This window comes from Aquarana catesbeiana, linkage group LG12 (assembly GCF_042186555.1).
Source record: "Aquarana catesbeiana isolate 2022-GZ linkage group LG12, ASM4218655v1, whole genome shotgun sequence".
Taxonomy (NCBI): domain Eukaryota; kingdom Metazoa; phylum Chordata; class Amphibia; order Anura; family Ranidae; genus Aquarana; species Aquarana catesbeiana.
Window position 1 is genome coordinate 38,215,201 of NC_133335.1, and position 27,031 is coordinate 38,242,231.

Sequence of the window (27,031 nt, forward strand, 5' to 3'; positions counted from 1 at the left end):
TTAAGCAAAATATTGGGCATGGCTTAGAGGGGCTTGGCTCAAAGGGGGTGTGGTTAGAGTCTGAGATGAACGAGGGAGAGAGAGAGAGAAACAAAGATATAGGTAGGGAGGGAAGGAGAGAGAAGGAAGGAAAGAAAGAGGGATGGAGGGACAGCAGGCCCAGATCCTACATCACAATAGAAATATGTGTATTCCAGAAAGTTTAAGCATCAGCAGATAAAGATATTCCAAACACCTGTTGTTAGCGCTTCAATCATCTCTGCACCATGGTTGGTATAGTGTCAGGATGATTGAAGCGCATTTTTTCTATTATTACATTGTAATATAAATATAAATCATTCAACTCACCATGATTCAGAATCAGTGGGAGCCCTGAGCGTGTCACTTGCCACATCGCCTGCCACCAGATGCTATAAGGTGACCCCAGCGGAGTCCCTCCTTACATCAGGTGCCCCCAGCAGAGTCCCTCCTTACATCAGGTGCCCCCAGCAGAGTCCGTCCTTACATCAGTGCCCCCAGCAGAGTCCCTCCTTACATCAGGCATTCCCAGCAGAGTCCCTCCTTACATCAGGCACCCCCAGCAGAGTCCCTCCTTACATCAGGCATTCCCAGCAGAGTCCCTCCTTACATCCGGCATTCCCAGCAGAGTCCCCCCTTACATCAGGTGCCCCCAGCAGAGTCCCTCCTTACATCAGGTGCCCCCAGCAGAGTCCCTCCTTACATCAGGTGCCCCCAGCAGAGTCCCTCCTTACATCAGGTGCCCCCAGCAGAGTCCCTCCTTACATCATGTGCCCCCAGCAGAGTCCCTCCTTAAATCAGGCATTCCCAGCAGATTCCCTCCTTACATCTGGTGCCCCCAGCAGAGCCCAGTCCTTACATCAGTGTCTCCAGCAGAGCCCAATCCTTACATCAATGTCCCCAGCGGAGCCCAGCCCTTACATCAGTGGACCCAGTGGAGCCCAGTCCTTACATCAGTGTCCCCAGTGGAGCCCCAGTCCTTACATCAGTATCCCCAGCAGAGCCCAGTCCTTACATCAGTGTCCCCAGCAGAGCCCAGTCCTTACATCAGTGTCCCCAGTGGAGCCCAGGTGCTTTCTTACATCAGTGTCCCCAGTGGAGCCTAGGTGCTTCCTTACATCAATGTCCCCAGTGGAGCCCAGTCCTTACATCAGTGTCCCCAGCGGAGCCCAGTCCTTACATCAGTGTCCCAAGAAGAGCCATAGTTACCCCCTGTACATAGTTACCCCCTCCCCTGTACATAGTTACCCCTCCCCCTAGTTACCCCCTCTACAGAGTTACCCCCTGTACATTGTTACCCCCTCCCCATAGTTACCCCCCTGTACATATTACCCCCCTCCCCCTGTACATAGTAACCCCCTCCCCATAGTTACCCCCCTGTACATATTAACCCCCTCCCCCTGTACATAGTTACCCTCTTGTACATAGTTACCCCCTTCCCCATAGTTACCCCCTGTACATAGTTACCCCCTCCCCATAGTTACCCCCCTGTACATATTACCCCCCTCCCCGGTACATAGTCACCCCCTCCCCATAGTAACCCCCTGTACATATTACCCCCTGTACATAGTTACCCCCTCCCCCTAGTTACTCCCTGTACATAGTTACCCCCGTACATATTACCCCCCTCCCCCTGTACATAGTTACCCCCCTGTACATTGCATCCTCCCTGTAAACAAGAAAATGCCAGCTGTCCCCATACATATCTATGGTGGAGATTTTGCAGTAATGGCGGGGGTTACAGCTAATGATCGTGTGTCACTGGCCCGGGCTGTACACCGACATCCCCGCATAACACACAGACAGCAGAGCTGAGCAAATTCTCACAACAAGCCATGTGTTCAGTGGAGAGGGGAGGGGCCTCCAATTCGTGCAGCCAATCGGTTTTAGTGTAAAAGAGAATAGTCTACTTGTACACTGAAGAGAGAAGCTGATTGCGTGCCCCTCCCCTCTCCACTGATCACACAAGGAAAGACACCTGGCAGCGGTGGCGGCGGCCATTTTTTTGTAGCCTGCCAGCCGTTTTTGCCTAAAACATTCCAGATTTCCCGTGACAAAGGCAAAATCCTGGGAATTTAATCGGGACGAGCTCTGATCGGGAGGAGGGTCCCAAAATCGGGATTGTCCTGGGAAAATCGGGACTTTTGGCAAGTATGCCACTGCTATCTTTATGTCAATGAGGAGGCAGAGAGCTGGGATAGCAGCCACTCTTGTGCATATTGCTGGACTGGGATAGGGTAAGTATTAGAGGGGCTGTGGGGGGGGAGTTGCATACTAAGGGTTTTTTACCTCCATACATACATGGATTACCAAGTGAAAAATGAAATAATCGTGAAAGAAGAAAACTGATGCAGCCACCACACTCAAAGTGGAACTTCACTCTCCCAATCAACATTGATTATCTTTAATCGTCATGCTGCTAGCATTAGTACATATATAGAAAAAATATATTATATTTACTTGTTTTAAACTTTTTTTTACATTTCTTCAGTTACTTCCTGGTTTCTTGCCTAGGCAAATGATGTCATACATCCCAGGAGTCTTCGGGGGGTCAACAGCTAGGTCACTTTTTAAGTAACCTAGGAGTCTTCAGGAGGGGAGGAGAGGAAGAGGGGTTTTCTCAGCTAAGCACACCCTCCTGCATCCATGCTTTAGCTAAGGGCAGATGGTTTTACTACTACTGCTATCTGCGCTTACCCACAAGGTAACCCCCGAGAGTGCTTCTCCTAGGGGGGGTTTCTGCTGTGGGGAGGAGCCGTAAGAGCCGCCGGGGGACCCCAGAAGACAAAGATCGGGGCCACTGTGCAAAACGAGCTGCACAGTGGAGGTAAGTATGATATGTTTGTTATAAAAAAAAAAAAAACCGAACCCTTACAATCACTTTGAATAGAGTTTTTGGTTTGTGGTGCTCAGATGCAGTGAAGATCTGCTTTCAGGACTGTAAGCTGCAATATATTTAAAATGGAATAAAAACAAAAGACTGTGCTTGCAACCCCCTTGATAAGCAAGGGGCTTAAATCAGCTGGCCTAATGTTTGGGTATTCCAAACAAAACCAAAAATACACAAATAAAGGCAGCGCTATACCTCAAATTATGCTATTGAAGTAAAAAAAAAAAGAAAGTCAAATAAACTCATACGTATGTCACAAATAATTCAATTTAAAGTGCATCTCAAAACACCCAATACATAAACAGTTCCAATATTGAAGTTCCAATATTGCAATATAAAGTCCCTGATCCTGAAGATGAAACGCGTAGGGTCATGGCCTACAGGATGACAATCACGCACACCGACCACTCCCTGCATATGCTGGATGTCAGCCGGAACATTTCGTAAAGCGCTGAGACAATTTAACCACATGAGTTCATTTTGTAGGTCATAAAATGTGTTTTTGAGGATTTCACACTATTGCGGGCTTCTTTGATTTTTTTAAACATGCACGCCTGCAATACTTACCTGGGAGTAAGTGTGGATTTTCACGGCTACCCCGAATACCAATGAGGAGAGGAGCCGCTTGGAGTCTCATATACAGAGGGTCATGGTATTCTGGTAAGCTTTTAATAAGCACTTCTGTGCACGCTGGAAAGATGAAAGCTTCTACATAATTTCAACAGTGGAGTACAATCACTATCATGTTGGACTTTATATTGTAATATTGCATTGGGTGTTTATTGTATTATTTGTGATATACGTATGAGTTTATTTCATTTTTTCACTTCAGTTCAGTTCAGCTTCACTTCAGTTGCAGTGACAACACTGAAGAAATGACACTTTGCTACAATGTAAAGTAGTGAGTGTACAGCTTGTATAACAGTGTAAATCTGCTGTCCCCTCAAAATAACTCACACAGCCATTAATGTCTAAACCACTGGCAACAAAAGTGAGTACACCCCTAAGTGAAAATGTCCAAATTGGGCCCAGAGTGTCAATACTTTGTGTGCCCACCATTATTTTCCAGCACTGCCTTAACCCTCTTGAGCATGGAGATCACCAGAGCTTCACAGGTTGTCACTGGAGTCCTCTTCCCCTCCTCCATGATGACATCACGGAGCTGGTGGATGTTAGAGACCATGCGCTCCTCCATCTTCTGTTTGAGGATGCCCCAGAGATGCTCAATAGGGTTTAGGTCTTGGCCAGTCCATCACCTTTACCTTCAGCTTCTTTAGCAAGGAAGTGGTGGTCTTGGAGGTGTGTTTGGGGTCATTATCATGTTGGAATACTGCCCTGCGGCCCAGTCTCCGAAGGGAGGAGGCATGCTTTGCTTCAGTATGTCACAGTACATGTTGGCATTCATGGTTCCCTCAATGAACTGTAGCTCCCCAGTGCCGGCAGCACTCATGCAGCCCCAGACCATGACACTCCCACCACCATGCTTGACTGTAGGCAAGACACACTTGTCTTTGTACTCCTCACCTGGTTGCCGCCACACACGCTTGACACCATCTGAATCAAATAAGTTTATCTTGGTCTCATCAGACCACAGGACATGGTTCCAGTAATCTATGTCCTTAGTCTGCTTGTCTTCAATATACTGTTTGCGGGCTTTCTTGTGCATCATCTTTAGAAGAGGCTTCACTTCGAGCATAGTGGGAACAAACGTTTTGTGTCTCGTTTTTCCTGTGACACGCGTAGGGCAGCATTCTGATTTAAATGGTCTGTGCTATATGTGATTTATGGGACATGTTAGCGTTTTGTGGGTTGTGTGTTTTTTACTGTGCGTTTTGCAGCATTTGCCACTCGTTTTTTCACATGGCAAAATGTGTGCTTTCACTTAGGGGTGTACTCACTTTTGTGAGATACTGTAGTTCTGCCTTTATTGGCACAAGCTGCAATACATCACATTTTTTGTTCTTTGGTTGCCCAATGCTTATCCAAGGAGATCTGTGAGATGTTAACAGTGATAAACTATTTTAATGGATGAATTAGATTTTTTGTCACGCCATACTGAAGGGTCAATTATCTGATCGCTTGTTAATAGGGACTGGCGCTGAGATTAAATATACTATTAATATGAAGCATCTGCTGTGGTCCAACTATGCTAATTCAATTTAGGTTGCAGTAGCCATCGTCCTTGCCTTCTATCGCATACGGTCTTCTTATTTTCATTAATTTCTTATTCCTTAAGTCTGTACAAATAAAGTCAGGAGAATGCAGAGCTCATTTATGTCTTATTTGACGGAATGCGGCGAGACAACTTAACAGCACTACGCCGTTCTGTCATCGGCGAATAGGGCTATACCACAGGCCTCGTCTCCCGCGAGCCGCTTGATAACTAACAGACTTTCCTCAAACAAGACAGGCGAGACTACAAGCACAGGGAGATTAGCTATCTCATGCATTATTAAATAAGGCTACCGAATGAGCACCACAATGAAATTGAACTTGACAATGGTTTATATGAAGTCGATATAATATGAAGATGAAAGAATCACAGGAATCAAAAGGAGATCTTTACCAAATCTAGTTATCACTTTGGGTATAAAAATTACTTACTAGACACAAATGAAAAAAAAACAAAAAACACTACTCTGGAGCTCACATGTTACCTAAACCTAGGCAAAGATCACATGGCTTTTGGTTATAAGTGGATTGTAAGTGTTTCCCATCATTAGAGACTGTACAAAGTCTATCTTTTTTTTTAATCAGTTACTTTTTGATAGAATGTTAGTGAGATAAAATGATAAATATTAATATATACAGTATCTCACAAAAGTGAGTACGCCCCTCACATTTTTGTAAATATTTGTATATCTTTTCATGTAACAACACTGAAGAAATGACACTTTGCTACAATGTAAAGTAGTGAGTGTACAGCTTGTATAACAGTGTAAATCTGCTGTCTCCTCAAAATAACTCACACAGCCATTAATGTCTAAACCGCTGGCAACAAAAGTGAGTACACCCCTAAGTGAAAATGTCCAAATTGGGCCCAATTAGCCATTTTCCCTCCCTGGTGTCATGTGACTTATTAGTTTTACAAGGTCTCAGGTGTGAATGGGGAGCAGGTGTGTTAAATTTGGTGTTATCGCTCTCACTCTCTCATACTGGTTGCTGGAAGTTCAACATGGCACCTCATGGCAAAGAACTCTCTGAGGATCTGAATAAAAGAATTGTTGCTCTACATCAGGCATGTCCAAAGTCTGGCCCGCGTTTCGGTTTAATATGGCCCCCTGGTGAATTGGATGTATATATATTTTGTGGCCCCCAGGGCCACAAAAGATGGATACCGTATTTATCAGCGCTGACAGGGAGGGGGGCGGGACGAGCGCCATCGGATTACATACAGGAGAATCTCCTGTTTATTCTTCGGCATCTGTAATAGGAAGTCCTGTCTCCTGAGCTGCCATTGGAAGACTGTTCTGTCTATCATAGGAGGCAGGACTTTGTATTAAAGAGGCCGCTGAGTATACAGGAGATTCTCCTGTATGTAATATGTTGGCGCTCATCCCGCCTCCCCCCGTCCCCGTCCCCTCTGAGACTGCAAATGGGCATCGATCAGGCTGCACTGATGGCAATGGTTAGTCTGCATTCATGGCAATGGTAAGGCTGCATTGATGGCAATGGTTAGTCTGCATTCATGGCAATGGTAAGGCTGCATTGATGGCAATGGTAAGGCTGCATTGATGGCAATGATGAGGCTGCATTGATGGCAATGGTGAGGCTGCAGATGGGCACTGATTAGGCTGCATTGATGGGCACTGACCATTATTTTGCTTCACAGTTCTTTAAAATGTAAATTTTTTCCTGAAACTTCCCTCTTAAAGTGAAGGTGCGTGTTATACGCCGATAAATACGGTAAATACTCGAAAAATTAGAATACCATGCAAAAGTTCATTTATTTCACTAATGCAACTTAAAAGGTGAAACTAATATATGAGATAGACTATAACTATTATTAGCAAGATAGTTCAAGCTGAGATTTGTCATAATTGTGATGATTATGGCTTACAGCTCATAAAAACCCCAAATCCACAATCACGGAAAATTAGAATATTACATGCAATCAATAAAACAAGGATTGTACATAGAACAATATCGGACCTCTGAAAAGTATAAGCATGCATATGTACTCAGTACTTGGTTTGGGCCTCTTTTGTAGCAATTACTGCCTCAATGCGGCGTGGCATGGAAACTATCAGCCTGTGGCACTGCTGAAGTGTTATGGAAGACCAGGATGCTTCAATGGCAGCCTTCAGCTCTTCTGCATTGTTCGGTCTCATGTCTCTAATCTTTCTCTTGGCAATGCCCCATAGATTCTCTATGGGGTTCAGGTCAGGCGAGTTTGACGGCCAATCAAGCACAGTAATCCCACGGTCATTGAACCAGGTTTTGGTGCTTTTGGCAGTGAGGGCAGGTGCCAAGTCCTGCTGGAAAATGAAGTCAGCATCCCCATAGAGCTCGTCTGCGGAAGGAAGCATGAAGTGCTCCAAAATCTCCTTGTAGACGGCTGCGTTGACCCTGGACTTAATGAAGCACAGTGGACCAACACCAGCAGATGACATGGCTCCCCAAATCAACACAGACTGTGGAAACTTCACACTGGACTTCAAGCATCTTGCAGTGTGTGCCTCTCCATTCTTCCTCCATACTCTGGGTCTTTGGTTTCCAAATGAGATGCAAAATCTGCTCTCATCAGAAAAGAGGACTTTGGACCACTGAGCAACAGACCAGGTCTGTTTTTCTTTAGCCCAGGTAAGACGCTTCTGACATTGTTTGTTGTTCAGGAGTGGCTTGACAAGAGGAATACGTCATTTGAAGCCCATGTCCAGGATCCGTCTGTGTGTGGTGGCTCTTGATGCACTGACTCTAGCCTCAGTCCACTCCTTGTGAAAGACCCCAACACTTTTGAATGGCCTTTTCCTGACAGTCCTCTCCAGGCTGCAGTCATCCCTGCTGCTTGTGCACCTTTTTCTTCCACACTTTTCCCTTCCACATAACTTTCTATTAATGTGCTTTGATACAGTAATTTGGGAACATCCAACTTCTTTTGCAATTACCTTTTGAGGCTTTCCATCCTTATGGAGGGTGTCAATGATGGTTTTTTGCACAACTGTCAGGTCAGCAGTCTTTCCCATGATTGTGATTCCTACTGAACCAGACTGAGAGACCATTTAAAGGCTCAGGAACCCTTTACAGGTGTTGTGGCTTAATTAGCGGATTATAGTGGGACACTTTGAGGCTAGAATATTGCACCTTTTCACAATATTCAAATTTTCTGAGATTGTGAATTTGGGGTTTTCATGAGCTGTAAGCCATAATCATCACAATTATGACAAATCGTGGCTTGAACTATCTTGTTTTGCCTGTAATGAGTCTATCTCATATATTAGTTTCACCTTTTAAGTTGCATTAGTGAAACAAATGAAATTTTGCACGATATTCTAATTTTTCAAGTATCACATCACATATATATATATATATATATATATATATATATATATATATATACAAATAATACGCCAAGCTCATCTCTTCTCACCACACACAGCCACAAAGGCAAGAGAATTCTTGTTGGGCAGTGTATTAGTTGCTTGGAGGAACACACATAAACCAAATTTTTATGGTTCAAAGAATGTAAAATGGTCGGCCCTCACGCACGTTCACTTCATCAAATCTGGCCCTCTTTGAAAAAAGTTTGGACAACCCTACTCTACATAAATATGGCCTAGGTCAGAGATGCACCAATATCAATTTTTTAAGACCGAGTATGAGTACCGATACTTTCCCTCAAGTACTCGTCGATACCAATTGCCGATACCTATTTTTTACATTTTCTTTTTTTATTATTTAATTTTCTTTTTTTATTATTTAATTTTCTTTTTATAACACTGTACCTTTAACTTTTTTAAAATTAACTTTATTGTTATTACAAGGGAAGAACAACATCCTGTGTAATAGCATGGGCCATGACCGGTTCTCTTTATGGACAGATCTGGGGTCTATTAGACCCCTAATCTCTCCTCTGGCCTCCGATGCAGACAAGTAAAAAGGGAGAGAGGTTATAGGTGCAATGGTTTGGTCATTATACCTAATCTGCTGTGAACAATGTTCATGAAAGTATATAATGTGAGTCCATGATAAGTCCAAGCAGATTTATCACTAGCCGTAGCTGACTCTAAATACATGAAGGACAAAAACAAAAGGAGAGAAGCGCAGCAAGAACTAAATGCTTTAATTGCACGAATAGATTGCTACTCACAATTGAACAGTTAAAAACAGGCACATTATGTAGTGTAGGTCCAGAACGCTAGGTGCAGTGGTGTCACTAGGGTTGGTGTCAACTGGTGTCACCCGGTAAAATATGGTGTCACCCCCAGTGGGCAAGCTAGTTTTGGGCCAGCAGTGCACAGTGCACACCCCAAATTCCACTCACCTGTAAGCTTGAGAGCCGACATTCAGGCTCCTGCAGCCACTTCCATCCAGGCTTGGAATTCAGGCTCCTGCAGCCACTTCCACATCCTCCTGAAGGTCTCCCTGCCAGATTTCAGTTTACTCCAAGGATTGGGTTTCTTAGAAGGTGTGAGAGGGTTCCTGCGACCGGCACAGCACCCTCTGTGCGAAGATAGTCTGGGGGATGCTGTATCTTTTTGATTTCAGCGGTGTCAATCTCTTCCAGCTGTCCAAAGTTGCTAGGCTGGTACCTGGAGGAGGAGGGTGGCATGTCATGGCTGGATGTCAACACAGGCCCGAAGGATTGAGCATGGCCCAGGTTAGCCAGGGTGGTGCATCCCACTGAGGTGAGACATCATGGCAGATGGTGGGGTAGCCAGCCCCCTGGAGAGGTGCTGATAGCCTCTTGCCAGCATGTCCATAGTTGTGCAGGCTCTGTTGGCTGTTGGGGATGGAGCCCAAATCATTGTCTACAGGGGTAGCTGTCAACAGGGACAAGCTCTGCCCAATTCCAGTCATGTCCTTGTAGGGGCTGTACAGGTTGTTCATGGATCGAATCCCCCTAACATCTCTAATCAGGGAGAAACTACCACTGACATTGCCAGAGAGCCGCTGGAGGTGATGGTGGGGGTAGGGATGGTGATGGGGTGGTGGAACTTGTCTGACACAGTGGAGATAGGGGGCAGTGGCTGGAGTGGTATTAGGGTGGTGTGAGTGCTGCTCATGCTAATCCCAGATGGTGAGGAAAGTCACAGGGCATGCTTGTGGCATGGTGCAAGTGGATAGACAGCTCGAGACGGTAGTCCCCAGTCCCATCCAGGATGGAAGCCATGCTGGAGATGATAGCAGACCTGGAAAAGGAAAAGGACAGCTCCTGGTATATCCTCCTGTGTCTGTGAGGGCTGTGGCTGTTTGACAGAGCCTACTCACTGCTGTCTATAGTGATGAGCCAGGAAACTGACCAGCCTCTTAGTGCGGGTGGAGGTACGGGAGGTCCTTCCAGGCTCCTGGGTAGGGGTTCACACACATACCCCCCAGCAACGCCACTGACCAGGTGAGCTGGGTCGCAGGAGCTGTTGGTGCCGCCTGATGTCAGATGAAAGATGCCCAAGGACACCTATCCCTACACGTGGGTCTCCTCTCCAGCTCCTCCTCTTTATGGTCAGCTGACCTAGTCTCCGCCCCCTAGCCCTAAAGGCTGTGCAGGGAATTGAATTGGTGGCCGGCTGACCGTGGAGAGGAGCAGCCCAGCTACCGTAGCTTCCTGGGAAATACGGGTGGCAGGTGTCACACCAGTGTGGCCTGTACCCCTCTTGCGATTCCACTGTCTGCACCCGAGGTGACGTCACTTCCGGTATTGGTTTTGGGTATCGGAGTATTTTCACGAGTACCGATACTTATGAAAATGCTTAGTATCGGTACCGATACCACTATCGGTGCATCCCTAGCCTAGGCTATAAGGAGATTGCCAAGACCCTGAAACTGAGCTGCAGCACGGTGGCCAAGACCATACAGCAGTTTAACCGGACAGGTTCCACTCAGAACAGAGCTCGCCTGGTCAACAAAAGAAGTTGAGTGCATGTCCTCAGCGTCATATCCAGAGATTGTCTTTGGGAAATAGACGTATGAGTGCTGACAGCATTGCTGCAGAGGTTGAAGAGGTGGGGGAGGGTCAGCCTGTCAGTTCTCAGACCATACGCTGCACACTGCATCAAATTGGTCTACATGGCTGTCATCCCAGAAGGAAGCCTCTTTTAAAGATGATGTAAAAACTGAGTTCCTCATAGAGTGGGACTTGTGACTAATGGACCAAAAACTCTCAGGGAATGAGGGATTTTATAAAATAACAAATTTATTACAACAAGTAGATGACATATCAGAAAATGTATACAATTGAAACACATGATTGAGAGGAAAAAACAAACATAAAGGACAGACAATTGGAAAAAGCCCAGATCAACTGTCGGAAAGACAGAAGAAATCCAACGCGTTTCAACGAATGAATGAAGTCTTCTTCAGGGAAAATAGACTGAGGCTTTCCAGATATATACATACAATCTACAATATCAATAAACACATAATTACAAACACAATTCAAAATTTCTTAATGTGACATTGTTTCGAAATTAATCCCATAAGGATTGTTTACAGAAAAAACAGGAAAAATGAGAATGTAGATGTAGGTGTCCATACTGACCTCATGTGTTAATTATCAATTGGAAAAGAGCATAGCTCAACAAGTAGAAGGAAACTGGGACACCAAAACAGTGCCATGTGTTTAGAGCAGAAAGGAACTAAACCATGTCCACGTCAGAAACCCCTTCGCATCTGAGTATGCCTCCCAAAAGGGGGCCCAAAAGGGGGGCGGAGCAGTGTTAAGGGACAACCCAACAAGGATCTAAGTGCATAGAAAAACAGGGGGGAAGGAGTAGACAAATAGTAAATGAATTATAATGTAAAACATAAATTGATGCACCAAGAAATGGACGCTCAATATTATCGTCCAAATATGTGATGGTAAACATACCTATCACTTGAAGGTTTATGGAATAGATCTATCAATGCAGGAATTAATCTATGAAGATAATTTTCACAAGAACCGATCCCACTAGAAATGGATACTGAGATTAAAAAAAGGCTGTGCCGTGGATGAGGCCATGAAAGCGTGACATGCTCAAAAATCATCCAGCAGGTATCCAGGAGAAGGCTGACAGCCAAACAGCCAAACCTAGAATCAAGAATGATATGCATTTGTATTATACAGAAGGAAAATTATCTCATCAGTGCACTGAATGAGATAATTTCAGAGTACTGAAAGTCAGCAAGCCCCTTCTAAAGATGATGCACAAGAAATCCTGCAAACAGTTTACTGTAGACAAGCAGACTAAGGACATGGATTACTGAAACCATGTCCTGTGGTCTGATGAGACCAAGATAAACTTATTTGGTTCCGATGGTGTCAAGCGTGTGTGGTGGCAACCAGATGAGGAGTACAAAGTGTGTTTTGCCTACAGTCAAGCATGATGGTGGGAGTGTCATGGTCTGAGGCTGCATGACTGCTGCCGGCACTGGGGAGCTACAGTTCATTGAGGGAACCATGAATGCCAACATGTACTGTAACATACTGAAGCAAAGCATGTTCCCCTCACTGCGTAGACTGGGCCGCAGGGCAGTATTGCAACATGATAACGACCCCCAACATACCTCCAAGACAACCACTGCTTTGCTAAAGAAGCTGAGGGTAAAGGTAATGGACTGGCCAAGCATATCTCCAGAGCTAAACCCTATTGAGCATCTGTGGGGCATCCTCAAACGGAAGGTGGAGGTCTCTAACATCCACCAGCTCCGTGATGTCATCATGGAGGAGTGGAAGAGGACTCCAGTGGCAACCTGTGAAGCTATGGTAAACTCCATGCCCAAGAGGGTTAAGGCAGTGCTGGAAAATAATGGTGGTCACACAAAATATTGACACTTTAGGCCCAATTTGGACATTTTCACTTAGGGGTGTACTCACTTTTGTTGCCAGCGGTTTAGACATTAATGGCTGTATGTTGAGTTATTTTGAGGGGACAGCAAATGTACACTGTTATACAAGCTGTACACTCACTACTATATATTGTAGCAAAGTGTAATTTCTTCAGTGTTGTCACATGAAAAAATATAATAAAATATTTACAAAAATGTGAGGGGTGTACTCGCTTTTGTGAGATACTGTATATACACTATTACACTATTTTGTCAAAAGTATTGAGAAGCCTGCCTTTACATGCACATGAACTTTAGTGGCATCCCAGTCATAGTCCGTAGGGTTCAATATTGAGTTGGACCACCCTTTGCAGCTATAAAAGCTTCAACTCCTCTGGGAAGGCTGTTCACAAGGTTTAGGACCGTGTCCATGGAAATGTTTGACCATTTTTCCAGAATCACATTCGTGAGGTCAGGCACTGATGGACGAGAAGACCTGTGCTCTAATTCATCTCAAAGGTGTTCTATAGGGTTGAGGTCAGGACTCTGTGCAGGTCAGTCAAGTTCCTCTACCCAAACTCACTCAGCCATGTCTTTATGGACCTTGCTTTGTGCACTGGTGCGCAGTCATGTTGGAACAGGAAGGGTCCATCCCCAAACTGTTCCCACAAAATTGAAAGCATGAAATTGTCCAAAATGTCTTGGTATGCTGACGCCTTAAGAGTTCCCCTCACTGGAACTAAGGGGCCAAGTCCAAACTCTGAAAAACAACCCCACACCATAACCTTCCTCCACCAAATGATTTGGACCAGTGCACAAAGATAGGGCCATAAAGACATGGAAGAATGAGTTTGGGGTGGAGGAACTTGACTGGCTTGACTTCAAACCGATAGAACACCTTTGGGATGAATTCGAGCGGAGACTGCGAGCCAGGCCTTCTTGTCCACATCAGTACCTGACCTCACAAGTGTGCGTCTGGAAGAATGGCCAAACATTCCCATAGGTACACTCCTAAACCCTGAAGACAGCCTTCACAGAAGAGTTGAAACTGTTATAGCAGCAAAGGGTGGACCAACTCAATATTGAACCCTACGGACTAAGACTGAGATGCCATTAAAGTTCATGTGCGTGTTAAGGCAGGTGTCCCAATACTTTTGGTAATATAGTGTATCGGGAGAGCCTGAGATCACCAGCCAGCCACTTGTAAAAGTAACAGTCTTTCTTTTTTGGGCATTCAAAACAAGCAAACAAAAGAGTAGCTTCATCAAAAATGAAGAAAACAGCCCATAATCTTGGTACAATCAAAAGAACATAATGGCTCACCACCAATATACCAGTCCCACACTTGGGTTTAGGGGTCCCATCTGCTTCGTGATACAGGAAAAGCCACAAGAGTCTCAGTCTCCAGACAATCCATACTTCTTTACAACTGCAAACCACTCCACACTCCCACCTCATAGACACTCCTGACTCCTTCCTGATGTTTTTCAAGCCTCCCTTGCAGGAGAGTTAACCCTTTCAGGACCAAAGTCCCTGTACTCAAGGTTGGACACCTTTTCCCACCCAAAGTCTCCCTGAGTCTCCAAATTCTAGGTCCCAAATGAGGATTTACCAATCCTGGGAGAACCACTAGCCGGTCCTCTCCTCTCCAACTGGGCTACCCCAGAACCCCTTACTCTGCATGAGTCAGAACCCCTGAGTACTCAACAATGTCTTCAAACCATCCAGGACCCATCCCACTCACACATAGTGTATATCATATTTATAGCACATCAATCTTGGATTTCTCTACAGTATCTCTCTAGCTATATTATCTCAGAAAGCTCTAACTACCACATGATTCTTTGTAGCATGTATTTTCCTGCCCCCACACATTACCCCTAGCACATCTCATATCTCAGGGGAATACACAGACATGCCTAGCTGTTATGGGATGCAAATCATTTGTGACCCACGTTATGAGTGTTCTGATTACTCCTCTGCAGCTCTGTCTCTACCTGTTGGCTGGTCTTCTGCCTCCTCCCACATGCAGAAAATATAGTGCATCCATTGTCACTATATAGCAGCAATCATTAGCTTTCTCCTGCTAGGATGACAGATGTATCCAGTAGGCAGTCTCAGCATGGACATTGTATCCCAGCGTCTGCCAAGATTCATTAATTATCCATGTAATAAACTGATGAATATTAAACAGCTCAGTTCAGTTGCAGGGTGCACTAATCAACACATATAGAGAAACTTTCAACCAACTTCAAGTAACATAACAGATTTATTTATTTAACTTTAGGAAAGAAAGATATCACGTTGGCTAAAGCCACTTCATTTTCCAATCTGTACTGGAAAAAGGACATCTGGAACCTGATTGGATTCTGCAAACAAAGGCAGTGAGTGGCCCAAAGGCTAGTAATGTTGCCTCGTAGATTTGGAATCCTGTGTTCACTTCATACCCAGAGACACTATTTTTTTTCTCTAGGTGCACCAGGGTTTACCCACAATTCAAAAACATTCTAGTTAGCTCACTGGCTTCTGACCAAAATATTAAAGGAAACTTTGGCAAAATTTGGCACCTGCATACTTGTTTTTAAAGCTGCATGCTCCAAAGTGAAATTCTTATCCAATTTTTCACTACTTGTATGACACAAAAAGAGAGTGCATAGAAGGTTTTGGGACACCTAATGAGCACACACCTTTCCAAGTCATTGACTCAGTAAGTAGCAAGGACATGGATGACAATCTCAGAGCATGCATCATCAGAAGCAAATAGGCTATGGTAGCTTCAATACCTCTATGGTGACAGGTTCCCTTCAAAGTATCTTTGGACTTCCTATAGAAAAGGGAGAAATAGTACATGAACAAGCACTTTTTGTAGCAAATGCATTGGTTTATATAGAACAATACATCAGGGCTTGAAAATGAATGACTATGGAAGAGGGACAGCTATGGCAGAGAGATGGGCAACTATGGAAGAGATCAGAACAGCTACAGAAGGGAGGATGACTTTGGAAAAGTGGGACACATTTACAGATAAGGGGGAAGAGCTATGAAAGAGGGACATCAAACTATGGAAGAGAAAAGGACAACTATAGAAGAAAGCGGGACAGCTAAGGTAGAGAGAAGGTCGGCTACTGAATGTAGAAAGAGGGAGAGCTATGGAAGAGGCAAAGAAAGCCATATAAGAGAGAAAGATAGCTTTGAAAGAAAGCTGGACAGCTGTGGAAAGATATGCTGTAGAAGAGAGAGTGACAGCTTTGGAAAGGAGAGGAGCATCTATGGGAGAGAGAGGAAGAGCAATGGTGGCCACTAAGAGACAAGGGCAGCTGTAAAGGAGAAGACAGTTGTGGAAGAGAGAGGCACAACTATTGAAATGGGAGGGATAGAGATATTTGGAGACAGTCAGCATCTGTTCATAAACATGGGAAATGTATTTGGGGAGTGAAGTGAAAGCACTGCACATTATGGAAGAGAGAAGGAAAGTTTGGGACGAGAGAGGGACAGTGGTGGAAGAGAAAGCTCTGGAAGAGAGAGAGACAACTATGGAAGAGAAAGCTATGGAAGAGAGAGGGACAGATATGGAATAAATAGGATCAGCTATGGGAGAGAGAGGGACAGCTAAAACATAGAAAGCTATAAAGGGAGAGGAGCAGCTATGGAAGAGCGGGGAAAAGTTATGGAAGAGAAAGTTATAGAAGTGCTAGTAACAGCTATGAAAGAGAAGGGAACAGCTATGGAAAGGAGAGGAACAGCTTGGGAAAAGAGAGGAACAACGATGGAAGAGAGGGGAACAATGATGGAACAGTGATGGAACAGAGGGGAACAGCGATGGAAGAGAGGGTAACAGCTATAGAAGAGAGGGAAACAACTATGGAAGAGAGGGGAACAGCTATGAAAGATAGGGACAGTTATGGAAGAGAAAGTTATAGAAGAGAGAGGAACAGCTATCAAAGAGAAGGGAACAGCTATGGAAGAGAGAGGAACAGTTATGTAAGAGAGAGCAACAGTTATGGAAGAGAGGGGAAAAGCTATGGAAAGGAGAAGAAAATCTATGGAAGAGAGAGGAACAGTTATGGAAGAGAGGGGAAAAGCTATGGAAAGGAGAGGATAATCTATGGAAGAGAGAGGAACAGTTTGTAAGAGAGGGGAACAGTGATGGAAGAGAGGGGAACAGTTTGTAGGAGAGGGGAACAACGATGCAAGAGAGAGGAACAGTTTATAGGAGAGAAGAAAAGCGATAGAAGAGAGGGGAACACCTATGGAAGAAAGGGAAATAACTATGGAAGAGAGGGGAACAGCTATGGAAGAGACAGGGACAGTTATGGAAGAGAAAGTTATAGAAGAGAGAGGAACAGCTATCAAAGAGAAGGGAACAGCTATGGAAGAGAGGGGAACAGTTATGGAAGAGAGGGGAAAAGCTATGGAAAGGAGAGGAACATCTATGGAAGAGAGAGGAACAGTTTGGAAGAGAGGGGAACAGCGATGGAAGAGAGGGGAACAGTTTGTAGGAGAGGGGAACAGCGATGCAAGAGAGGGGAACAATGATGGAAGAGAGAGGAACAGTTTATAGGAGAGAGGAACAGTGATAGAAGAGAGGAGAACAGCTAAGGAGAGAGAGGAACCATTTGTAGGACAGAAGAACGGCGATGGAAGAGAGGGGAACAGAGATGAAAAAGAGAGGAACAGTTTGTAGGAGAGGGGAACAGCTATGGAAGAGAGGTAGATAGCTATGAAAGAGACAGCTATGTAATTGAGAGGAACAGCTATGGAAGAGAGATATCTGGAAGAGAGAGGGACAGCTATGGAGGAGAGGACAGCTATGGAAGAGAGAGGGACAGCTATGGGAGAGAGGGCTATGGAAGAGAAATGGGCAGCTATGGAAGAGAGAGGGATAGAGATATTTGGAGACAGTCAGCAGCAGGTCATTCAAGCTTTAACTCTGTGTAGTTCCTTGTGTGAATGGTTGGGAGCCTGTCTGTAGTCTATAATTTCTCTAACTATTGTTTGTCATGCCAAGTTTTTAATTATAATTGAAAGATGAAAGATGTGGTTTATGTTTACGACTCTTTTTCCTTAGAGGTAACAATTTAGTGTGGCTGGCGCAGTGTGCGCACACACGATCTATCTGCCTGGCGGTTGCTGTTTATCTAGTAAATAGTATAATTTGTTTCGGCAGTCTGAAACTTTGCCGTTGGACTCCCTTCTGTTTAAATCCCTAAGCGGACATTTGTTGTGGTACGCGGCGGGGTCTGCCCGCTGCGATCATTAGGCTTGGCTAAGGAAAAATGTCTTAATAGAAGGATACTCCACACTTTGTTGTCTATGAGCCTTTCACGCTGTTCTGTTACAAGAAGCACACAGAGCTGGATTATACGAGCTAGTCAGCCGCCAACAAGCCACCACGCACAAGCACACACTAAGTACTTTTGAGATGTGAAAGATGCTGCTTGAGCCCAATAATTCTTCTCCATATGGGCTCAGAAACACAGCGCTCCTTTTTATCATGTGGATTAATCTAGAAATGCAATCTGCCCAAATGTTAGTGAGTGTGATAGGAAGAGACAGAATGAGCAATACAAAATGTATGGTAACTTTATTAATCCATATAGCACCAACACTACCGAGGTCATAGACCCACTTATACCAGATCCTACTGCAATACAAGACTACACACACATACTGTAGGGATAGTGTGGTCAAATGTCAATGAGCTAGTTGGGTTATTGTCCACAAAAGGTCTACACCTACATAGGGAGAACATACAAACTCTATGCAGACTGGGGGTTATTTACTAAAGCTGGAGAGTGCAAAATATGGTGCAACTCTGAATAGAAACCAACCAGCTTCCAGGTTTTATTGCCAAAGCTTAATTGAACAAACTGAGGTTAGAAGCTGATTGGCTACCATGCACAGCTGCACCAGATTCTGAGTGCTCCAGTTTTAGTAAATCTACCCCAAAGTGTTCCTGCTTAGACTTTACCTCAGGAATATGCTCTAAAAGGGAACAGGAATAAATACTTAGCCACCACATTCAAAAGAGATGATTGCATTGTAAGCACATCATAGTCATCCCATCAAACTGCAAACATGATGTCATTCTAATACACCCATGATGATGTCACTGCATTATACCCAAGATGATGTCCTACAGCAATGATCAGGTCTTTGTCCTATACCTAGGATTACACAGTGGCTGTTCTGAGGTATCTATCCGTCTTTCTCTTTCTTTCTCTCTCTCTCTCTCTCTCTCTCTCTCTCTCTCTCTCTCAATGGTATCTATCTAACTATCTATCTACTGTATCTGTCTTTCTACAGCATCCTTTGTCAATGTTTTAACAATAAAGAAACCTTTGAAATCACTTTTAGGTCTCAGGGAACCCCTGATAAATCCAATTCATTGGTGGTCAGTGGGAAAGTGTCCCTGTTACACTGGTGGTCAGAACACCACCTTTATGCTGGCTGTACAATTAAGAAAATGTATTCGTTTTCAACTGTAGTGACAAGAAAATTAGAAGGAGCAGTGTGGATTTTTTTCTCTCGAACAAATTTCTAACAGTGAATGTGGTTTTTGTTTGGGAAATGTGCAAACCTACTAGAGTATGGTCAGCTTTACAGACATCTGGAAAGATCATTGGTGTCCTGCAGCTGGTTTTGCCAAGTAGCGTCAGAACTATGAAAATCCATAACCATCAAATGAGAGGTCAATAAATCAATTCAAGGAACCCCTAGCAACCACAGTATCTATCTGTCTATAGTGTCTTCTGATCTATTGCTCCCTATGGTAACTCTCTATCTCTCCCTATATATCTACAGTAGCTATTGATCTATCCATCTATCTACAGTATCAATTTACAAGATCTCTCTATCTGTAACAAAGTGTCAAGCCAACCCCCCCATTTACCCCCACTCACCGTGTTAGAGTGGCTTGGTAGCTGAGAGATGTGGGTTGTTTGTGACTGTTTGTCAGCTCACTCTCTGTTGCTTTTGCTTCCTCCCCCTCCCATCTGGAGGATGATACTTAAGCCAATAGGCGGCAGGAGGACACACCCATCGCTGTGCACCCTGGGACATGAAACCAAATTATCACTGTTCCAAACCTTTATCTACCCTGCAACAGTGCAAAGACTTTACTACCCCTACAGATACATTAACTGCATGAAGGTTCTTCAGTACTGTTATTAAGTGCACAATGCTTCTCAAAGGGCCCCAATGATAGCCGGCAGAAGAAACACCTCAATGACTGGCCCGGTCATATAACCTGCCCACTAATCCCATCCCACAACTGCCCACTTATTCCTCATCCTTTGACCAGTGACAGTGCTTACCAGATGGTCTTAGGCTTAGCGTGGCCACCATTAGTGCATTCTGACAGTATAGTTCCTGTGGCTTCTTTAGTACAAGTCTTATTACTGATCACTACTGCACTGCAGGTGTCCTTATTACTGTCTTTGCTGATCTGGATGGCAAGTGTCATCTTATGCTTTGTCCTTATTGCTAATTCTCCTGAATTCTAATGCCGCGTACATAGGTTGGATTTTCTGACGAGAATTGTTCGATGGGAACTTGTTGTGAGAAATTCTGACCGTGTGTAGGCTCCAGCGGACATTTTCCGTCGGAATTTCCGACAAACAAAATTTGAGATCTGGATCTCAAATTTTCCGACAATAAAATCCGTTGTCGTAAATTCCGATCATGTGTACACAATTCTGACGCACAAAATTCCACGCATGCTTGGAATCAAGCAAAAGAGCCGCACTGGCTATTGAACTTCATTTTTCTTGGCTCGTCGTATGTGTTGTACGTCACCGCGTTCTTGACGTTCGGAATTTCAAACAAGATCTGTGTAACCGTGTGTATGCAAGACAAGTTTGAGCCAACATCCATCGGAAAAAAATATGGATTTTGTTGTCGGAATGTGCGATCGTGTGTACGCGGCATAAGAGTGTTAATTCCATTATTATTCATTTAACCCCCTTACCTCTGCCTGCCTGTTACTGTTTCTTATAAGTGATTTGGTGTTTGCTTTCTTTGAAATAGCATTACTGCTGGGTACTTAAAGTGGTAGTAAAGTCCGCTTTGTGATTTTTACCTACTGGCTTACCGGTAGGTATTATGAATCCTAAAAGTGCACAGTTTAGGAGATACTCACACTGGATGCAGCCGGTGACTTCACCAGAGTATGTGCTCTGAAGATCCGGCAGACTGCTCCATTCCAGAGCCGAGGGCTCCCACACACATACGCGGGGCGACGTCATTGCAGCCACTCATACAGCCGGAGCTAGCAAACCCGGAAGGAAGACTAGAGTAAGGTGGAAGCCCTGTGAGCATATTATGCATTTGCCTTACAGGGGATTTTTTTTTCTTTTTAGCTGCTGCGGTTTACTACCGCTTTAATGTTACCATAAACGATTTCCTGTGATAATGTAAGCTTGTGTACTTAACCGGGATGTGTCTGAGATCCCTCCTAAACTCCTAAACCTTTTGGACAGCCTTCCCAAAAGAGTTGAAGCTGTTATAGCTGCAAAGGGTGGGCCAACTCAATATTGAACCCTACAGACTAAGACTGGGATGCCATTAAAGTTCATGTGTGTGTAAAGGCAGGTGTCACAATACTTTTGGTAATAAAGTGTATCTAATTATGGGTCTCTCTCTGTCTGTCCATATTGCATACCTCCCAACTTTTTGAGATGAGAAAGAGGGACACATTATAACATGAAGCATATAGACATGGTATAACATAAAGTATAAAAGCAAAGAAGATGTCCCTGCCATACCTCCGGTAACATGGACCATGATGATCCTTGTACAAAAAATAATTGGTTTAACCCCTATTTTTTTTTTTTTTTTATAGCTACTTTTTTTAAATTTTTTTTTATTTGGGCTTTTAAAGATATTAAATAGAATGATTAAGGGTTAGAAATGTGGTTTAGTGTAGTAAAACAATTCTGATAGTGATCCTTACATAAGGCCAAATAATAGGGACTACTGAGGAAAAATGAAGGCCTCTTGAGCCCCTCCCTACGGAAAGAGAGCCTTGACTGATGGGGGCATGGCTGGGTGCATGACAAGGCGAACAATTGGTTGGGACATGTGGGATGGGCCTGAGCTCAAGAAATCGTGTGTCCCAGAGAATTCTGGGTCTTTCGAAAGAATCTTTGAAAGAGCTGCCCACCCTCCGGCCCCCTTTTTCCTATGTTTGGTATGTCACAGCTTGCTGCGGTTTTCTTGACCTTGCCAGCAGTTAAAGTTGCTGTAATGGGCTATGCCCTTGATGGAAAATTGGAAGTAGGCTGTCTGTCCAGCACTTATGGTAAGGACAGGCCCCACTTCCCTCTTTTGGTTAAGTGCTCACCGGTTAAATATGTTCACATGTGTAACCTTTGGATGGTGGGTCGTTTGTGTACCTGGAGGGAAGGTGTGGTGGAGGCGGGGCGGGACAAGGTTTGCCTTTTTGTGTGAATGAGTGTAGATGGGTGCATGTATGGTGTGGATGTTGTGTTCATGGAAATATCCCTGCTGTATATAGCATTGGGATTTTAGGTTGTGGTGCCCTACGAGGTCCACACTCATTACTTTTATGTGACCAGTGGTATACTTCATTCCTCCATTGAGGAATTTGGTAAATATGATGTATAACTATACCAGTTGGCCCCCGTTGGGCTATTGCACTTTCTTTTATATTTTGTAAAAGAGATTTGTTTATGGATGCATTTGTACTATATGAACCTGTAAACTACTTTCTATCAAAACAAATAAAAACTATTTTGTAAAATTTAAAAAAAACAAAAGCTAAAAAAAAAAATATGTTCACATGTTATGTGTTGGAATTTAATAAAGCTGTGGCCTTGCCCTTTCCAACCTAATGTGTCTTATTTAACGGGGTAAAGGGCAAGGGTGGTGGGGGATTTGATCCCTTTGGGTTACTTTAATTGGGACCTAAGCCCCTTTGCGCCTCAGCAGTCAAGAGGAACAGAAGGATTTGGTTGCAGATGAAGGACAATAGGTTGGTATGTAAGTACACCACTCCCTCCATCCTGTCTAATTGTTGATAGCTTGGGACTGTTCAAGGTTAGGGGTGCCATTTCTTTCAAACACGATGAAGGACAGGAGGTTGGTATGTATGTACACCACTCCCTCCATCCTGTCTAATTATTGATAGCTCGGGACTGTTCAAGGTTAGGGGTGCCATTTCTCACAAACATAATGAAGGACAGCTGCAGAAGGACAGGAGGTAGGTATATGTGTACATGTCTCCCTCCATCCTGTCCAATCAATGATAGTCCGGGGACTGTTCAAGGTTAGGAGTGCCATCTCTCACAGACATGATGTGCACATATAGACATTTACTAATTCATGAATGTTAAAGCTCCATACATCAGGCTGTGGTGAGGGCACCCTTCACTACACTTAATTCATTTAGACATTTACAGAGCTAATGCAGTGATAGTAAATTATTTATTGCAGTATAATTTATTATAAAGAATATAGAAAAGCACTACAAGACTTAAAGCCCAACTGTAGCTTTACTTTACCTTTAAGGAGTTCATTACAGGTTCTCTTTAAAGCAAATTTCCACCTTCGTGTACATTTTCTGGAATAAGCCCAATATGATAACATTTTCATTCTCACATGCTTAGTTGTATCTTCAATAGAATCTCCCGTTTTGGGATGTTCTAACAAAATTGGTCATTGTCAGGGGGGGTTATTGTCTACACATTTTTAATTCATTTCAGACATCATCCACCACCGGTGTGTCTCTGTGGGCTGCTAATCTCTTAGCCAGTGCTGGAGTGTTTTTCTCGCAGTGAAGGGAGGAAATGGACAGGATCTATTAGTATTTGGAGGTTTGAGAAGGTATTGGAGGAAAATTAGGGAGCCCTGCTTCAATTGGACCCCTGTACTGTAATTTAAATATATAGAGGAAAAACACAGAATAAAGATAAATGCAGCTGCTGACTCCTGGCTCTGGTCTGTTTTTATTGATTCAGGTCTGATGTCAAGCATTTGTCATTAACAGGTTAGTGCAATGTCACCAGGGGAGCCGCCAGTCATCATTAGCTTTGTCACATACCCTTAAAGGAAAGCAATGCTTAAATTGGACCTAACTAATCTTTTTATTTTTTTCTAAGTATATGCATGCTAAGTAATGTGCAAGCATGTCCAGACATTCATTACCTCTCACAGAGATCACAATACTCCCTCTGATGACGCTTTCATCTGCTTTTCGCTCCAGAAGGACAGCTCCATCTTTGTTCAGACGTCATCCAGAGTCACCGACCTGAGATGCTGGCTCAGAAACAGCACAGTCATTTAAATCCTGGTATCTGTGCTGTTTTTGGCTGTGTTCACAAATGTCTGACACAGATCGGCCCCTGTGGCAGCCTCTCACCAAAGTACTGCTTGCCACTACACGTGTGCACTGCCGAAAAATGTGTTCGTTTTCGTTTCATACGTTTTTGTTTTTTTCGGGTTGTGATCGTAATTCGTAATTTCTTCAATTCGAAAATTCCTAAATTCGTAAATCTGAAAATTCGACAATCCGAAAATCCGAAAATAAGAAAGTAAATACGAAAATACGAAAGAACGAAAATCCAAAAATTCTAAATAGTAACTAACTAACTAACAATAACTAACTATTAAATTGTAGGTATTAGAATTTTCTTTCAAATGTGGCTGTTAGTGAACATAACAAATACAAATTTATCCGAAGTTACGAATTATCCGCGATAAAGAATGTCGCAGCTAAACAAATGGAATGTAACAAATTAATAATAAATAATAATAAAAAAACTTTTTTTTTGTTATTACTATTGTTATTTATTATTATTAAGTTGTTACATTCCATACGTTTCGATGCGGCATTCGTTATTTCGGATAATTTGTAACTTGGAATACATTTGCATTCATTATGTTCACTAACAGCCAAATTTTAAAGGAAATTCCAGTACCTATAATTCAATAGTTAGTTATTATTTCAGATTTTCGAAGATTTGGGTTTTCAGATTTTCGAATTTCAAATTTACGAATTTTTGAATTTACAAATTTACAAATTTTCACATTTTCGAATTTATGAATACTCTGAAAAATTTGTTAAATGGGTTTACGTTTATTCGGAACGAATATGCTGACCAGAGTAGAGAGACTGAGAGGTAGTGGGACTGTCAAACTGGTGGCCCTCCAGCTGTTGCGGAACTACAAGTCCCATCATGCCTCCGCTTCTGGGAGTCATGCTTGTAACTGTCAGCCTTGCAATGCCTCATGGGACTTTTAATTCTGCTACAGCTGGAGGGCCGCCAGTTTGACACCTGTGTGGGTCACTGGACACGGATTCTGCACAGGTTATCAAAATACAGGCAAAGTCATTACTTGAGCCCAACTGGTCTGTATTTGGCAGCTCCCCACAATGACAGGGATCCCACAGGAGATGAAATCTAAGTGCAATAGGTCAAGGAGAGTGCCACATGAAAAATCAGTAGATTCCAAATGCTTTGGAACTGACTGCAACAAGCAGGACAAAAGACAGCCAATGCGTTTCGAGGACCATGCAATCCCCCTTCATCAGGGCTGGAGAACCGCATAATTCTTCACTTTAAACCTTTTCTGATGAAGGGTCATTGTGTGGTCCCCAAAAAGCATTGGCTGCTTGTAACAGTCAGCTTAACAATAAAGACTTTGGACTCCTAAGCATTTTTCATTTGGCGCTCTATTTGACCTATTACACTAGGGGTAGAGGGATCAGTCCACTGCTGTCCAGTTGCAAGCTGAGGGCAGGCCGGTGACCAAGCTGTAGTGCTTTACTGCAGTAGAGAAAAATCAGGTCAATAGGTTGGCTCTGCTGTCTGACAGGGCAATGTAAATCTCAGGACTGGCTGAACAGACTTAAAACCCCTCTGGCAGCTAAAATATCTGCAATATACAGTGGGGAAAATAATTAATTGATCCCCTGCAGAATTTGTAAGTTTTCCCACAAAGAAATGAAGAGTCTATAATTGTTATCATAGGTGCGTTTTAAATGATAAAGACAGAATATTAACCAAAAATCCAGAAAAAAAAACATGATACAAATTTTATAAATTGAGTTGTAGTTCAATGAATAAAATAATTATTTGATCCCCAAGCAAAACATAACTTAGTACTTGGTGGAGAAACCCTTCTTGGCAAGCACAGAGGTAAGATATTTCTTGTAGTTGGTGACCAGGTTTGCACACATCTCAGGAGGGATACAGATCTCAGGGGGGATATAGATCTCCTCTAAATCCTTACGGTTTCTTGGCTGTCGTTTGGCAACTCGAAGTTTTAGCTCCTTACATACATTTTTTATAGAATTAAGGTCTGGAGACTGGCTAGGCCACTCTATGACCTTAATGTGCTTCATCTTGAACCACTCCTTTGTTGCTTTGGCGTTATGTTTTGGATCATGGTCATGCTGGAAGACCCATCCATGACCCATCTTCAGTGTTCAGGCTGAGGTAAAAAAGTTCTCACCCAAGATTTTACAATACATGGCCCTGTCCATTGGCCCCTCAATGTGGAAAATTCGGCCTGTACCTTTAGCAGAGAAATAGCCCCAAAGCATAATGTTTCCACCTCTGTGCTTGACTGTAGGGATGGTGTTCTTAGTCAGCAAAGGCAGCATTTTTCTTCCTCCAAACATGGTGAGTCGAGTTAATGCCAAAGAGCTCAATTTTGGTCTCATCTGACCACAGCACTTTCTCCCAATCCTTCTCTGAATCATTTAGATGTTCATTGGCAAACTTTAGACGAGCCTTGCGGGCACTGCAGAGTTTCAATTCATGACATGGTATTGTGTTACCAATGGTTTGTTTGGTGACTGTGGTCCCAACTGCCTTGAGATCATTCAAAAGCTCCTCCTGTGTAGTTCTGGACTGATCCCTCACTTTTCTCATGATTATCCTTTCTCCATGAGGTGAAATCTTGCATGGAGCTCCAGACCGAGGGCGATTGATGGTTATTTTGTATTTCTTCCATTTGCGAATAATCGCTCCAACAGTTTTCTCCTTCTCACCAAGTGTCTTGCTGATGGTCTTGTAGCCCATTCCAGCCTTGTGCAGGTCTACAATCTTGTCCCTGACGTTCTTTGATAGCTCTTTGGTCTTGCCTATGATGGTGAGGTCTGAATGGAAGAAAGAGATTCAGATGTCTTTT

At 43.6% G+C, this 27,031-nt stretch overlaps 1 protein-coding gene and 1 pseudogene across 1 annotated transcript in view; one reads left to right on the top strand and one right to left on the bottom strand.

The window, feature by feature from the left end:
- Positions 1-27,031, top strand: part of LOC141114110 (thyrotropin-releasing hormone receptor-like) — a 116,696-nt gene that overhangs the window by 52,796 nt on the left and 36,869 nt on the right. The gene's annotated exons all lie outside the window — the stretch shown is intronic.
- LOC141113756 (one cut domain family member 2-like) lies at positions 9,415-20,339 on the bottom strand (annotated as a pseudogene).